The sequence below is a fragment of the Ambystoma mexicanum genome, chromosome 13 (assembly GCF_040938575.1).
Source record: "Ambystoma mexicanum isolate Mex_15411 chromosome 13, UKY_AmexF1_1, whole genome shotgun sequence".
Lineage (NCBI taxonomy): Eukaryota > Metazoa > Chordata > Amphibia > Caudata > Ambystomatidae > Ambystoma > Ambystoma mexicanum.
Window position 1 is genome coordinate 198,789,535 of NC_090938.1, and position 14,908 is coordinate 198,804,442.

General features: G+C 44.0%; 1 protein-coding gene across 1 annotated transcript in view; it reads left to right on the forward strand.

The window, feature by feature from the left end:
- Positions 1 to 537: 537 nt before the first annotated feature.
- The window catches only part of TNNI1 (troponin I1, slow skeletal type), a 31,628-nt gene continuing 17,257 nt past the window's right edge, over positions 538 to 14,908 (forward strand). Inside the window, exons 1-2 of the mRNA XM_069633634.1 lie at positions 538 to 640; positions 5,912 to 6,043. The gene's annotated coding sequence lies outside the window, so the exon portion shown is untranslated. The remainder of the gene's footprint in view (positions 641 to 5,911; positions 6,044 to 14,908) is intronic.

The window sequence follows — 14,908 nt, forward strand, 5'->3', positions numbered from 1 at the left end:
CCAGCGGATTTCCCGCCAGCGGTAATAGCGCTGAAAATCGGCAAATTTGCTGCAGATTAGCTGGGGGGAAATCCGCCAAAGCCATGATCTGGCAGACCCTTAAATGTGGCAGTATATATCGCCACATTTAAGGGTTACCACCAGACTCGTGATGAGGCCCATAGTATTTACCACATTGTGCAATAGGGCTGGATTTGACAACAACTGAATAGAAAATGCAGTTTTGTTTTCAGAAGGCACTACAAAGTATGCAATTTCAATTCCAATATACTACATGTGTTTTTCTCATATTTTTTCAATGAGGGTATTCTGAAAATGTATGTCTTTATTACTGGGTGGCCTACAAGCATAGCTCTTCTGTGAAACTCTAAAATCTTTACGAAGTACGCTGTATGAAATATGAATTGTTTTTGATTTTCATATTCAGCGCTGTAAAACCACTCCAGTGTTGACGGGAGCACTATAAATGCTCAGTAACATAACACAACATAACATATCCATAGCCAGTTTGTTCTGTTTAATAAAGTTTGCCCTAATGAAAGGTCCTAAGGAAACATTAGCTTCATCTTTCCGTCTCTTTCTCTCTTTCTGACTTTAGAGAAAATCCAAGATCACAGCATCGCGAAAACTCCTCCTGAAGGTAAATGCGGTTTTGCACTCATAAATTAATTCCGTTCTTCATACATACGTCCACAAGGTGGCAGCACTGCGCCATTTGTCTGTTATCAGAATTGAAAGAGGCTTGTCTGGCTACCAAGGGATCATAGAGCTCCAGTCTATCTACAGAGTGTGATGTTAAGTTATGAAATGATATGATATGATATGATATGATGATATGGCATTTATAATGCGCCTATACACAAGTGTTTCAAGGCGAGACGAGGCAAGGGAGGGGGAACAGAGGGAAGACAGACAATGATCCTACTAGGCCAGGTGTCATTCAGATCGCGCGAGTGCAAGGGAAGGGGGAAAAAGAAGGGTACAGGGGGAGGAGGAGGGGAAAGTGCAGTACATGAGATAATAAATAACAAGATAAATAGAGGGCGGCCAGCTGGTGGCAAGTGCAGGGTGAGTGCAGACATATGTGCTGGTGGGGGGCTGTAGGGATGCTGAAATACAGTCCCCAGGTGCTGGGGTTGGCAGGAGGCAGTGCAGGCGTGCAACTGGCAGGGCCTGGGCCTGAGATCAGATGGGTGGCCAGGTAACCAGTGAAGTAAAGTATCAGACAGGGCTTCAGCAAGGGAGAGGGGGGGAGAAAGCAGAAGCAAAGAGGAAGGTTTTAAGGTGCTTTTGGAACCTAAAATGGTTCTCCTCAAGTTTCAGGGAGGCAGGAAGGCTGTTCCAGAGGGAGGCCCCGGCCGAAGAGAGAGATCTACCACCAACTCGTTGCTTGTAGAAGCGACTGACCCTGAGGGAGTTGGAGGCGGATGAGCGAAGAGCTCGAGAGGGAAGATATTTAGGAAGAGAGAGTTGAAGGTATTGAGGCCCCAGGCCCCAGAAGGCCTTGTAGACAATGCAGTGGGTTTTGAACTTAATCCTCGCAGCCACTGGGAGCCAGTGCAGAGATTTCAGTCCTGGAGAGATACGATCCTTGGGCTTGAGGCCAAGGACAAGTCTCGCAGTCCTGTTCTGGGTGAGTTGCAGAGGGCGGAGAGTGGAAGCAGGAAGATTTAGAAAGGGGCTGTTGCAATAGTCCAGATTAGAGGGAACCAGAGCTCTGGAGACATGATGCGTGCAGATGATTGCGTGGGGAGGCGTCCCATGAAAGACCACACTGGCTGCATTAATTTTAGGTCAATAGTGTGGTATTTTCAGGCCAGCAGCAAATAAAAAGGAACAATCACAGACATTTCTTTAACTGAGCAGACCACTCATCTTGAAATGGTTTTGACCTCTTTCAATGAGGACTGAAGTTTCAGAGATTCTGATGGCTTTTAGTGGGCGTATTATATGATAGGTTATTTATAACGTGCTTAATACCCAGAGGTTTCTAAGCACGGACCCAGGGATCGAACCTCTGTTGCTCTGTGTGGTCTTGCTTTCAAGGAAAGCACGTTGCCGCTAAGATATCCTCCCGACACATGAACGCAACCGTGTTTAAAAGGGCTAAACTTGGAGGCAATAAGACTGAAAGGTTTAATGTACTGAGAAAGTGGTCTTATACAGTGCCCTTCTGCCAATGATGGGGGCCTCGCTTTGCATGTCTGTGTAAGAAAGGAGAGCATGCTGTGTTAGTCGGATAGAGTAAAGTCAGATGCAGAAACCTTTGGTGTTGATGATGCAGGTTGGAAGTAACTGTTTCCTGTGTGTCTATATGAACATTTCTTTTTTGTTTGTGGTTGGTACTGACTGGGCAGGTTAGCCATGTGGACAGCCACCAGATTGTGGAGTTCAAAAATGAACAGCATGGTTGTTCATAGAAGATGTATAGGGTCTGCAGTAGTCCCAGGAGGTCATCTGTACAAGTGTGGGAGGTGTAAGGATGCAAGATTTTAGTAGTGAGGAGTTAGATGAGTGGTGAAGGTTGCAGAGTGCGAGAGTGCGATGAAGGTGTTGTTACGTACTGGCACTTGGTGGTACATTTCACTGAGATTAAAGGTGTGTACCAGTGCCACGGAGGAGAGGTTCCATGGTTGGTTTGCCACAGATGGTAGTGCCAAGAGTTTTGAAAATGCTTGTCATAAATCAACCCACGTTACTGGGGCACAGTTTTTAGTCGGTTGCTATTATTTTTCTTTTGTCTCAATGTGGTTGGTTGAAAAGCCAAGTCTTGAGCTGTTTCCTGAAAGTCAGGTGGTTCTCCTTCAGGTGGAGAGGTTTGGGTAGGGTGTTCCACAGTTTAGTGGCCAGAACTGAAAAAGAGTATATTCCTTGCCGTTTCTTGTTGAAGCTGAGGACTAGAACTAGTGCAGCATTGCTGGACCTAAGTGTTCTGGAAGGGGTCTAGTGTTGACCTTACCTTTGAAGGAGAATAGAAAAGTGTGTGTGTGTGTGTATGTGTGAGTGTGTGTGTGTATCTGTACAGAGTGCTGTTTTTATGTGTTGCCACTGCTGAATTTAATTGATTGAGATGATAGTCGCTAGAAGACTGCATGAGCTTAGATGGTCAGATGCATTGTGGTGGTGCTGTGAGGTCTACATCATCACAGATGATGAGATTTATTGTGTTGGTCATATGAGCTCATGTGGACATATGACTTGTGTTGGTGAGTAGATATTTGCATGAATTGAGATGGTCAGATTGATTGTGGTGGTGCTGTGAGGTCTACATCATCACAGATGATGAAATTGTTATGTTGATCACTAGAGGATTGCATCAGCCTAGATGGAGAGATGGATTGTGTTGGTCACATGAGGTTTGCATGGGATTAAATGCCGGATGATCTGATGGATTAATGTTGGTCCCTAAATGTCTATATTAGAACAGATAATGAGATGGATCATGCTGTTCACTAGATATTTGTATGAGCTCAGCTGTCAGACATATTGTGTTGAAACTAGAGATTTGACTGAGCTTAGATGGTGAGATGGATTGTGTTGGTCCCTCAAGGTCTACATCAGCTCAGATGGTGAGATGGATTGTGTTGCTCACTAGAGGTTTGCATGAGCTTAAATGGTTATATGGATTGTGTATGTCCCTAGAGGTTTATATTAGCACAAATAATGAGATGGATTATGTTGGTCACTAGAGGTTTGGATGAGGTTAGATGGCGAGTGAGATTGGATTGGTTCCTAAAGGTCTACATCGGCTCAGATGGTGAGATGGATTGTGTTGCTCACTAGAGGTTTGCATGAGCTTAAATGGCCATATGGATTGTGTATGTCCCTAGAGGTTTATATTAGCGCAAATAATGAGATGGATTATGTTGGTCACTAGAGGTTTGCATGAGCTCAGGTGGACAGATAAACTGTGTTTGTCACTAGAGGCCTGCATGAGCTTATGTCCGTACACAGTTTGTGTTGGTCACTAGAGGTGCGCATGAGGTTATATGGTCATATGGATAATGTTGGTTTGCATGTGTTTAGAGAGTGGGATGGATTGTGTTGGTTATTAGAGATGTGTACAGCTCAGATAATCAGATACATTGTGTTGATGACTAGAGGTTTTGCAAAAGCTCATATTATAAAATCAATTGCATTGGTCGCTAGAGGTTTGCAAAAAGCATAAATGGTTATATGGATTCTGTTGGGCACTAGAGCTTTGCTTGAGCTTACACAGTAAAATGAATTGTGTTGGTCCCGATAGGTTTGCATGAGCTGAGATGGTGAGATAGATTTCATCAATTACTAGATATTGGCATGAGCTTAAATGGGCCAGTGGATTCTGTTGGTCACTAGAAGTGTGCATGAGATTAGATGGTCAGACTGATTTCAACTGTCACTATATGTTGGCATGAGCTTTGATGGGCCAATGGATTCTATTGGTTACTAGAGGTTTGCATGACCTTGGAGGGTCAGATAGATTGTATTAGTCCCCAGAGGTCTACATCTGCTCCGATGGTGAGATGGATTGTGTTAGCCGCTGACGTTTTGCATGAAATCAGATTTTTACATCAATTGCATTGCCCACTAGAGGTGTGCATGAGATTAGATGGTCAGATGTATTTTGTTGATCACAATAGGTTTGCATGAGCTCAGATTGTGAGATTTATTGCATTGGTCATCAGAGGTTTCCATGAACTTAGAAGTCAGATGGGTTGCTCTGGATACTGGAGGTTTGCTCGCGCGAGATCGGCAGATGGGTTTTGTTGGTCACTAGATGTTTGCATGAGCTTTGATGCTGAGATGGTTTGTGTTTCTCACAAGAGGTTTGCATGAGCTTGATGCTTAAATTAATTGTGCTAGACACTAGGGATTTGCATGAGCATAGATGGTTTCATAGATTGAACTGTTTTCTAAAGTTTGCAGGATGTTAGATGTTAGATTAATTGAGTTGTCACTAGAGATGTGCATGCATTTACATGTTATTTGGATTGTGTTGTTCACTGGAGCCTTGCCTGAGCTTAGATGGTGAGATGGATTGTGTTGGTCACTAGAGGCTTGCATGAGCAGAGATGGTCAGGTATTTATTTGGGTTTGTCCCTAGTAAGTCAGCTCAGATGGGGATATGGATTTTGTTGGTAACAAGAGCATGGGGTAGGGGGACCTCAAGTGAATCTGCCCAATAGTTAAGAACAGATTGAAATAACTTGCCTTGATTTTACTGTTGCCTGGCTGGAGTAGAGGGCTTGGCCAAACCTCAATGAGTGTGTCAACATGGGGAATTCCCAACTGTGCATTTGACTGTTAGGGAAGGAACTAGGTTGGACAGAGGTCTCCTTCGTGGACAAGGGTGCAGTAAACAGGGTCCTAATGAGCTTAATGTTGTTACACTGGGGATTCATATTGCAAAGAGTTTCATTGGGCTGTTGGCTTTTCCTTTGCTTGTTTCCTATTGCTAGGAAGTACTAGGAGTTTGAAGTATTGGTCTTTAAAGTGAGGACTGTATACAATAAGGTTTCCAGGTATTATTAGATATTGGAATGTTCAGTAATATATATTCTGTTTATTGTTGTACTTCTGAACGTTTAGCTCTATATTGTACACTAAGTTGGGTTTAATATTGTGTACTCTGCTTGTTTCTTTGACTTTTCGACGTACACAATTGTGGTCATTTAGGAAGTTCAAGTGGGGCAAGGAAGCATGGCTTGAGTAGGCATGATCAAAGGTTTTGTGCAAGAGATGATGATTGTGAGAACCTTCTCAATGTTGTAATGGAAACATCCCTTGTGTTTTGAAAGTTGGGCAGCCTGACTGAGAACCAGACGCGTGCTGCTAATATTCACAGAGACGTTTCATGCAAAGAGAACGGGTAATCTACTTACATCTAGTCTTCACCAGCAGCTTTCCCGGATTGATTCTTCTATTGCAGAGTTTACTGCTTGCCAAAGCGAAGGAGGCGTGGGAGCAGGAACACGTGGATAAAGAGGAAGAAAAGAATAGGTACCTCTCGGAGCGCATCCCCCGGCTGAGTACGAGCGGCCTCTCACTGAGTCAGCTTCAGGTGAGTGCAAAGTTTCATGAGATTGGTCAGCTCACATGTTCCACCTGTAATCTGCCTACAGTCTGCATAGGGTTCTACCAGACTTGTCTGATCCCTGAAGTGTTACTATTAGAAAGAAAGAAATACTATGAATCGTCTACTTAAAGCCGAAATTTCAGGTTGATTGCTTAATTAATGTATCATACGTGATAATATTGACTCCAACTAGTTGCCCATTGTTTGTCTGTAGTCTCATTAGGTTAAGATATCCCAGCATTAATCCTGTGGCATAAAGGAGTGCCATCACACCTGATGGTTCATATATTATGCATTGTTTATCCGAGCTAACCAGAACAATAGAGAGATGAGAAGATACATTGATATACTCATGAATATAACCTGAAATATTGTAAGGGTGTAGTGAAAACTGGTGGGAGCCTTATAACATTAAAACTAGGAAATACCTAAACGAAAAAGAAGCATTCCCATGTATCCTTGGTCAGCTATCAGCTGACAGGATACGTTAACCTAATAAAGGCTGTTAGTTAATTATAATTGAAAAAGTAAAATGTAATTGATTTGTCTTGGTGAACTATATACTACCTTAAATATTGTTTGAATTGTATTTATTTTGGATTATAAGGATAGCTTTCTTCTCTATATATCCCATTTTTAAACATTTTTGGTTTTACATGGCTATAGAAACATCTTAATTAAAGTAGTCCTGGCATTAGAAGAATTCTTTAATAGCAGTGACTACCTTGATAAAGCTCAACAAGAGCGAAACATGTAAAGTATAATGTTCTTTCAAGTAGATTCTTAAGGATGTTATGTTTTTTGCTGTTTTGGAAATAAATGTACAATCAGTTTAGTTGTTTGTTGCCAGGTTCATCCTTTCCCAAGTAGACTTTTGAAGAAGTTGTGTTTAGGCCATTTTGTAAAAGTACAAGTCTCCGTGTGTACTAAATGACGTCTTTATTTGTTACTTACTCTAAATGTATTTTTATTTATTTATTGGGTATCACCTATACCACTAAATTGTGTTTCAAGGCAAATCAAGACAAGGCAGTGGAAGGTACAAGGGAGAAAAAAGCAAAACAATAACGATCCTACTACGTCTTGAGACATTCAGATCGTGCAAGTGTAGTAACAGAAAAAGAGGGGAAAGGGGGAGGAGGGGAAGTGAACCAAGGGGAGGAACAGAGAAAGGAGACAGACAACAAACGTCCCTACTAGGTCGTGAGACAATTTGGAGCGTGCAAGTGCATTAAAAGAATGAGGGGAGAGGAGGGGAAGTCTAGAATAGGGATTAGCAAGGGAAGGAGACAGACAATAAAGTTCCTTCTAGGTGTCAGACAATTTGGATCATGCAAGTGCACAAACAGAAAGAGGGGGGAGGGGAGGGGTGGAAATGAAGGAAGGGGAGGAAGGAGCAATGCTCAGGGGAGAGGGAGAAAGGGGATTAAGTGCAAGAGAACAGGTTCAACACAGCACAGGCTGGAATGAAGAGCGACATTTGTGTGGGTGCACAATTTGGAAAAGCCTCACCCTTTGGTGCAGGGTGCTACGTCATGTGTGCAGGTACAATAGGTAAGGTGCAAAATTGGACTGCCTCACCTCATGAGAGGGGGTACATCAACTAGGTAAAAACAATAGGCAAGAAGCAACATTGGACTACCCAACTTCATGAATAGTGGGGTGCATCAACTATGCAAGAACAAATAGGTAAAATGCAACATTGGACTGGCTCACCTCATACGAGGGGGGCTACATCAACTGTGCAAGGACAAATAGGCAAAATGCAACATTGGACTACCCCACTTCATGGTGAGGTGGGATACATCAACTATGCAAGGACAAATAAAGAACAACATTGGAAGTGGGTGCACAACAAGAAAAGCCTCACCCTGTAGTCCAGGGGACTACGCCAAATAGGCAGATATAAATAGGTAGTACAGCGCAGGGCTGAAAGTGTCAATCTGGTGGTTGCAGGTCGGTAAAGTACAAAGTACCGTGCAGGGCAGAGAATGTCAATCTGGCGGTTAGAGGTAGGTAAAGTACGTAGTACAGCGCAGGGTAGAGAATGTCAATCCGGTAGTTAGAGGTAGGTAAAGTACGTAGTACAGCGCAGGGTAGAGAATGTCAATCCGCTGGTTAGAGGAAGGTAAAGTGCATGGTGCAGTGCAGGGCAGAGAATGTCAACCCGCTGGTTAGAGGAAGGTAAAGTGCATGGTGCAGTGCAGGGCAGAGAATGTCAACCCGCTGGTTAGAGGAAGGTAAAGTGCATGGTGCAGTGCAGGGCAGAGAATGTCAACCCGCTGGTTAGAGGAAGGTAAAGTGCATGGTGCAGTGCAGGACAGAGAATGTCAACCCGCTGGTTAGAGGAAGGTAAAGTGCATGGTGCAGTGCAGGACAGAGAATGTCAATCCGCAGGTTAGAGGAAGGTAAAGTGCATGGTGCAGTGCAGGGCAGAGAATGTCAACCCGCTGGTTAGAGGAAGGTAAAGTGCATGGTGCAGTGCAGGGCAGAGAATGTCAACCCGCTGGTTAGAGGAAGGTAAAGTGCATGGTGCAGTGCAGGGCAGAGAATGTCAACCCGCTGGTTAGAGGAAGGTAAAGTGCATGGTGCAGTGCAGGGCAGAGAATGTCAACCCGCTGGTTAGAGGAAGGTAAAGTGCATGGTGCAGTGCAGGACAGAGAATGTCAACCCGCTGGTTAGAGGAAGGTAAAGTGCATGGTGCAGTGCAGGACAGAGAATGTCAACCCGCAGGTTAGAGGAAGGTAAAGTGCATGGTGCAGTGCAGGGCAGAGAATGTCAACCCGCTGGTTAGAGGAAGGTAAAGTGCATGGTGCAGTGCAGGGCAGAGAATGTCAACCCGCTGGTTAGAGGAAGGTAAAGTGCATGGTGCAGTGCAGGGCAGAGAATGTCAACCCGCTGGTTAGAGGAAGGTAAAGTGCATGGTGCAGTGCAGGGCAGAGAATGTCAACCCGCTGGTTAGAGGAAGGTAAAGTGCATGGTGCAGTGCAGGACAGAGAATGTCAATCCGCTGGTTAGAGGAAGGTAAAGTGCATGGTGCAGTGCAGGGCAGAGAATGTCAATCCGCAGGTTAGAGGAAGGTAAAGTGCATGGTGCAGTGCAGGGCAGAGAATGTCAACCCGCTGGTTAGAGGAAGGTAAAGTGCATGGTGCAGTGCAGGGCAGAGAATGTCAACCCGCTGGTTAGAGGTAGGTGAAGAACACAAAATGCTGCCGGTACAGAAGAGTGGTATAGGTACACAATTGGGATGCCTCACCTCATGGTATGGGGGATTACATCAGGGATGCAAACGGGCAAAAGGACAAGTAGGTAAGTGTATACATTCTGGCAGAGCCACACCTCATGGTACGGGAGGCCACATCAGGCATACAAAATAGGATTAAAGGAACAACATAGTATGGTACTGGTAATGTGATCCTGCGGTACAAGAAGCAGCATCAGACATAATGACAAGACATTGATGCATGTGACCTTCTCAATAAGCAAAGAGAGAGTAGGAGACATGAATGCAGGCCTTTAACAGGGACGGTGTCCCCTGCTGGCTCCAGAAAGGAAAGAGAAGAAAAGTCAGCCCCAACCAATGGATGGCGGGCAGAGGCTGGCTCGGGAGCTTCAGGCCAACAATGCTGGTCATCTTGCTATTGGCAGCCATGTTAACGGGGCCAAAGTTCTTAATTTAGCAATAGCCCAATGGGGCTTACCTTGGGCATGGTGGCCGCATGAAGGTGGTGAAAGCAGGCACTCGGATGCTGAGCTGTATCCTCTGCAGATTACAAAAGAGTATTATTTTAGGACAGTACTGATCAGAGGTGTTGCTAGGTCTGCAAAAGATCTGGGGCTATTCTAATGTCAGGACTGACAAACTTGGGGCTAGCTATAATTTTGGTTGTAGCCCCTGAGCTTCTTTCTATACAGGGCTACAACCAAAAGACCCGGGGGTATAGCACCCTCAGCCACCCCTAGCATCAATGGAATATTTTCTGAAATATTAGCAATCAACATGAAACCGCATAGACATTTTGACTTTTATTTTTATATATTTAGTAAAAAGCGGTTCCTGGGAGTCCCTCTGACAGACATTAGTCCCTGTTATGAGAGACTTACCCAGAGTCTTTAGCTCACTATCTTTCACAGAGGAGAAATATCCAAAACATATCAGTCTTTGTCCTGCCCTGGGGCAGTCCAGCACTGAAATGCTAGGCAATTCTCCTCTGAACAAGAGTACCAACAGCATCCCCAGACATGTGTTTCGGTCTGGTTGGACCTCATCAGTAGGGAGGAGCTGTGTCTCTCTAAGAATAGTGAGCAAGGGGTCCACGTCTGGATTCCCCTAGTAACTTAGGGTGAGACCCAAAGTTACTTCAATTATGCATAAAACAAGGGGGAGGGGGATCCTTGGAGTCCTTCTGCCAGATGTTAGTCCCGGTTACGAGAGCCGTATCCAGAGTCTGAGATTCATATGTTTGCCCTTTGAGGGCTACTTACACACACTGGTGCAACCCCAAGTGCCATCCATTTCCAAAAGCCACCTTAATTTCTAACCACCATCATCTAAACAGGCCCTAGTCACAAACTCCATATTCAAATATAAACACCAAAAGGCCTGCACATTGCATACCACCTCCTTAATAATCAGATGGACAGGCATCAGAAACTACAAGGCACAGTCACTGGACTGTCCACAGGAATGTAAAAAAGAGTCCACATTGTACCAAATCTCTGAAAATACATTCACATTCAAGTTCCAAGTTCTTGCTTTCAAAGGCCTTTATTGTACAATAAGATGAGTATCGTATGATAGGGTATTTACAAAGTGCTCAATACCCAGAGGTTTCTAAGCACGGATGCGGGGATCGAACTTGTGTCGCCTTGCTTCCAAGGCGAGCACGTTGCCCCTGTACTATCCTCCCAAGACCCAGATACATAGGTGATATTAAGACAGCTCTTGAGCATTTCAAAAATAAAAAAGTTAGACATGGTTTATAATGTTTTTGTAATGGTACCAACTTTTATTATGTTGAGTAATATTTCTCCCATAAAAATGTATTGACTTTTCCAAATATTAGAGCTGAGCAAGTCCTGAAAATACATTGCAAGCGTGGGCGGTTCATTCTCGATCCAGCTATTGGCGATCAATAGTCTGGCTGTTCCAGTCACCTGCAATGCAATGTTATTGCAATGTATTTTAAAGCCAGAACAGCAAACTTGAATAATAGGCTGCCCTATGTAAGTGGCAGCTATTGCTAGTTTTTCAAAATGGTCACTCCTGTATATTGACATTGCAGGGCATATAGCTGTTGTATGTTGAAGATTGCCCTGCCATTTTACTGCATTTCATGGAAGTGTCATCGGCCATTACTCCAGGCGTGCAGAGGTCTTATGGAGAAGAAAGAGTGTATTAAATTGTTCCATACAGATATCCAATACAAATGCTTCAGTCGAATATGAGGTGGAAAGAGTGATAGTGCCTGCCTTTAATTCATTCCCAATTCCTCTGATCACATTTGGGAATTAAATACTGAGATGACTTTTAAAATTAAAATATTATTTTCTTGAAACAATGAGCAGGCAAACTGAATTATATTGGAAAAACGTCAAGCAGGTAAATGTATGAATTTAAGAACATCGGTCAAAAACCTGTACGTGTAAATGCGCAGCTCCTTTAGTGTTCCATTGTTTGGACCATTCACATAGTCATTATGATACTGTTTGACTGCCATTGGTAAAAATGTCGGCATCTAAAGCAGAGCAATTAGAAAGGCAACTGTCCTTTAGAAAACAAGAAGGGATTTATGCATTGAAGTCCATTGAGAAAGGATTAAATGAGCAAGAGGAATGGTCATTCTATACACATTTTATTAAGTAGGAATGTTGTCCTCTTTTGATCTTTCAGTATCCATTTCTAATAGAGCCCACTGAATTGAGATCACTTTAAGATAGTGGGTCGTGTTACTTCCAGAGAATCTTTCCCCTATTATATTTAACCGTTAGTTAGAGTGAGAGATATTAAATGGTTCCTATTTCGATGTCGATTGTAGCAACGATGAAAACGTTGCTGCACAAGTGCCCTAATTGGCAACTTAATATGGATACCCTGCAATGCTCTCAGCTGGTGTTGTAAATTCAGGCGCAGTTGCACTTTTACTTTGGCGCGCAAATGCTTAATTGAACGTCTTTTGAAGATCATGAAGTTGTATGCTCACAGAAATTAAATCTAGAAAATGCAGGCAAAGGCTCAATTTCATGGAGCATTGATAACAAAGTCCATCTATTGCAAATACAGAAAGAACATATTTTCTTGGCTCTAAGTCTGGAGCGGAATTTATTTTTTTGAATTTGGCTAAACATTTGGTAACATTTGGAAATATTTTATACATTCCTTAGTAGTAAAAGTGAGCAATAAGAGATTAAGGAACTGATTATGGTTCTTTACATTTGTCAGTGTCCATGGTAGTGGTTAAAAGGTGTAGTGACACTTGTGTTGGGGAGTGCAGATGTATGTTGTGCACCTATTCATCTTACTGGGTTGTTTTTATTGTGTGAGAAAACCGTAAAGCGAATATACAATTAAGTGATTGGTATGATAACGAGTGGGGATATTAATGATTCATTGTGTGTAATATTTGTGTAATATCACTGAATACGAAAACATTTCTATGCAGTCTGTTTTAAGGATTAGATTTTAGAAGCTTTAGAACATTTTGTAATGTGATTTTTTATATAAATGCATTTGCGTAAAATGTATATTTAAGTGCTTTTATACTAGATTTTTTGCCATTTAGTTATTTCATTATAAAGGTGTTCTGTTTTGTTTCGCTCTAGCGAACATCACATGTCATGATGTAAATCAATGTAAATAATATTTATAATTTAACACATGGGTAATATTAGTCAGTAAGTATTCTGGAGCTCATTTTGTAACAAAAGATACGTTGGTGGCGGGTCTTGGTACATTTGCATTCAGGTGTAGCCGGGTCCACGCGGCCGAATATTTGTCATTTGCACTGAGGGGTGCAAATGTAAAGGGCAAAAGGATGCGTACAAGCAGGAATGCCAACGTTTGCCCTTCACATTTGCACTCAGCAGTGCAAAGTGAGTAAATGCTGCACTCATGCGAGGTCCACGCCACCATATTTTTGTCATTTGCACTGCAGGGTGCAAATGTAAAGGGCAAAAGGCGGTGTATTGACAATTTGACATCAGAAATAAAACACCCAATGCACTTCTGTGAAGCCCCCCACACAAACACTCTTCTGGAAAATACTTAAATCAATACTGAGGGAGGTTCTCCCTCAGTGGCAGAGCTGAGGGGAGAGGAAAGGGTGGCAGTTGCCCTCTCTGGCTCCACCCTGGTGCCCGGTGCGGCCCACCATTGGATCCCGCAGTGCTGGTGCTCCACTCGGAACATCCGCCATGAATGTTCTAATGCAGTTAAAAAACCAAAATCTGGACGCACCGACATGCGCTGTGCTTGGCTTGTGCTGTGCCTTGTTGTGGTCAGGTCGACTCATGTGTTGTGGGCCGCGGCGCACATGAATTCCTTTGTCACTGTCACCGCCATATGTGTGATGTTTCTACTTTGTCAACCTATCTGTCCCTGGCTGCACCTGGCAGGCTGTGTGTGTGCCGTGTGACACCTAAGCAGCCTACAGTGCATTGCAAATTGCAATCAAATGGCACCTGCGGTCAAATGGCACCTGCGGCTCGCCTTGGCCTTTTGGGATTGGATGATTGGGGCGAGAGAGAAAGCCCCCACAGCCTGCGTTTATTCCTGATGCCTGGCCTGCCTGCAGTCTACCCGCCCCCTGTCCAGACCGCGCCCCCTGACCTGGCTTGCATGAGAGAACTGCAGTGGCACTGAGCCGGAGACCCGAGCGTGAGTGCCCGTGAGTAGTGAACTGCAGAGAGAGAACTTGTGACGAGCACTAGCAGGTGAGGTGAGCCGAGCATGAGTGACCGTGAGTGCACACTGCACAGCACACTCTACTACTCTCGTCTAATCCTTATTAAAACTTCTGGCAACTGCATCAGTCTGTGAACAGATGAATCGTGGCTGGCTGACCCTGGGATACTGTTTTTCGGTGACCGTGTGCTTAGTGCTTAAAGTTAAAAGGTGTATTTCCAACCAACCTCTGTCACCGGGCCCCAGCCTGATTTGGCTCACCTGGCCTGCATCGCCCTTCACTGTCTGTACCCATCTTGCCCCCTGCCTGTTCACAGCTCTCCATACTGCCCCCAACACCTGGGTTTATTCCCGTCACAGATGCTAATCCATCCTCCAGCCCCCGTCTGACCCCAAAAATAACACTCATTCGCTCAGTGCTCTGCCCCCAGAGTGAAGTTAAAGGGACTACACCCCCTCGCCAAAATGGGAGAGGTGAATGCTGCCAGAGGTATTGCAAAAGCAGTGCAATGACCTAGAGAGCCCACAAATCACACACAAACCAGTGCATCCCAAGAACAGCCACACAAGAGGGGTGAATAAAGCAAACTCGACCCCTCCCTGTTCCTAGTATTGTGTAGGGAGATGTGTTGCCCTAGAATTTGTGCCAACCAAAGAGGAGGCAGTGTAGGCCTTAAAAAGGGAATGAAATACAGATGTTTACGCTTATACACATGTCAAAAAGCCGCTGGACCTTTACCCAAAATGGAGAGTAGCAAGCGGTAAGCCGTCTTAAATGGGTGACATCTTTAATTAGACTGAGGCAATGGCATTGGCTGTCTGGGAGCATCGTGGGTGACCCGGGTTCCTGATTCAAGCAGTTTGTTGATTCACGCTTCACTTTTCTACTAAACAGCCGCCCACCCCAAAAGCAAAGTAGTGCAACACCTTTTTTACTATTAAGAATG